Genomic DNA, 2,593 nt, shown 5'->3' on the forward strand with positions numbered 1-2,593 from the left:
GTCCAGGATAACTGGGTGTCATTATTACCTTTAGCGGAATTTGCCTATAACAACGCCAAACACTCAGCCACAGGCCAGTCACCATTCTTTGCCAACTACGGGTTCCATCCATCATTTTTCCCTTGTGTTGTCTCTGAGTCCACGGTCCCTGCAGCTCGGAATGTCGCTGAATTCCTCAATCTCAACAGCAAACTGCTACAGGAAGCGATGGTCAAGGCGCAGGCAGCTAACAAGGTGATCTTTGACAAAAAGAGTAAAGGTGAATTGATCCTCCAACCAGGGGACAAGGTTTGGCTATCAACAAATAACCTCCGCTTGGCCTGCCCCTCGAAAAAATTGGCACCCAAATTTATTGGGCCATTTCCAGTAAAGAGGAAACTTAACGAGGTATCCTACGAACTGATCTTGCCTGAGTCACTTAAAATCCACCCTGTATTTCACGCTTAGCTGTTGAAGCCTGCCTTACCTGACCCCTTTCCAGGTAGGGATTCTAGGCCTCCTGACCCTGTGGTGATTGACGGTGATGAGGAATTCGAGGTGGAAGCTATCTTTGACTGCAGAAGGAGGAGGAACCAAATACAATTCCTGGTAAAATGGAAGGGCTATGGCCCAGAGGAGAATTCCTGGGAGCCCGAACAGGATGTCCATGCCCAGGAATTAATTCAGGCTTTTTTCCGCAGCAATCCTCAGAAAAGGAATCTTTTGGGCACCCGGAGGTTGCCCATAAGGAGGGGGCAATGTCAGGGATCCACTGCTATACACAGGCACACTGGTGCCGCAAACCGGCGAACGCCTATACGCATGCGTGTACAAAGAGGTGCCTTGAATAGCTAGAGGCTACCTTAGTATAGCTAGAGGCTACCTCAGTATGGTTCCAGGCTACCTCAGTATAGCTAGAGGCTTCCTCAGTGTGGTTCGAGGCTACCTCAGTATAGCTCGAGGCTACCAAATTGGCCTATTTAAACACAGCTGTGACGACAGGAAGTTGCTGTGTTATCTTCAGCTCTTCCTTGTGATCCTGTGTTCCTGCGTACCTGTTGTTTCTGATTATTTGACCCGGCTTCCTCTTGACCTTGCTACTTGCTGCCCGCCCTGACCTTTGGCTCGTCTGACTACTCTCTTGGTTAACCCTTGTCTGCTTCTCTGCTTCTGGACCAGAACCTGCGCTCTGCCTGGCTGGGTGATCCTTGGGACCGCGACCTGGTGTTAGCTTGCAGCGTAGTCTATCCCCACCATTAGGGGCCCTGGTGAAAACCAGCTAACACTTAGACTCCGCACCTCAGGTGAACCTGTGTCCTTATCAGAGTGCTTACCTTGGTGTCCATCCAGCATCCAGCTCTGCAACCACGGCCTTCTCATCAGGTGAGAGTTCTCTCTATTAGTCAGGCTCCACCTGCCATCCTGACAGGAGGAGATCCCCCACTGACAGCTGGGAGAAGAGGAGAAGAGCAGAGTGGGGAATCAGCTGAGGGCCGAGCGACAATACAGGGGTCAGAACTGAAGGTGAGCGGCCCTTTCTTCTGGTGGAGGATAGCACAAACACCTTATAGATCCAGGTCTGAAAGCATTGTTTTCACTTTTAGCACTTTATGGACTCTTTTGTCAAAGCATGGTTTATTATATTGATTTCCAGTTGATTTTTCTGATATTTTGCACCTTACTTATGATTATGCATGTTTAACCAATATCAGACCTTTTTTCATTTGTTATTTACCTACTGTTAGTATTATATGTTTTGTTTGCACTAGATGCACTTTGGCACAGCACTGTTGTTGATTTTATTTTTAACCCTTGTAAAAACTACCCTACATCATAATCCCTCCTCCACCAAATGATTTGGACCAGTGCACACAGCAAGGTCCATAAAGACATGGATGAGCGAGTTTGGGGTGGAGGAACTTGACTGGCCTGCACAGAGTCCTAACCTCCACCCAATAGAACACATTTGGGATGAATTAGAGTGCAGACTGTGAGTCAGGCCTTCTCGTCCAACATCAGTGCCTAACCTTACAAATACGTTTCTGGAAGAATAGTCAAACGTTCCCATAGACACACCCCCAAACCTTGTGGACAGCCTGCCCAGAAGTGTTTAACTGTTATTGCTGCAAAGGGGGGGTCGATTCAAAACTGAACCCTACAGACTAAGACAGGGATGCTATTAAAGTTCATGTGTGTGAAAAGGCAGGTGTCCCAATACTTTTGGCAATATAGTGTATTTTAAACATTTTGACTATATAGACCTTTATTCAAATTTTTACCTATATAGAACAATTAAATCTTTTAGTATTATTTTTGTTTTCTAACCTTTCCATGGATTTTTTTTTTTCTTTCGTGCATATCCTAATATGTTATACCTGTGTAGAACTGCCCCCTTTGGGGTTGCTTGAAATTGCATGTTCTTCTGTGCCACCTTGACCCTGTATACTTTCCAGCACTCCTGACACTCTAAGTTTAGGCATGTTGTGTATACCTTTAAATAACACACTGACACAATGCAGATTGTTTTAGCTCTCTCAGACTTACTTAATAAAAAGAAGAGACTTAAAAGGGTATTAGTCAGCCATGTCCTGGATAAACAGCCAAGACTCGGTTG

Source organism: Pelophylax lessonae (genome assembly GCF_965119305.1).
Source record: "Pelophylax lessonae genome assembly, chromosome: 5".
Classification (NCBI taxonomy): domain Eukaryota; kingdom Metazoa; phylum Chordata; class Amphibia; order Anura; family Ranidae; genus Pelophylax; species Pelophylax lessonae.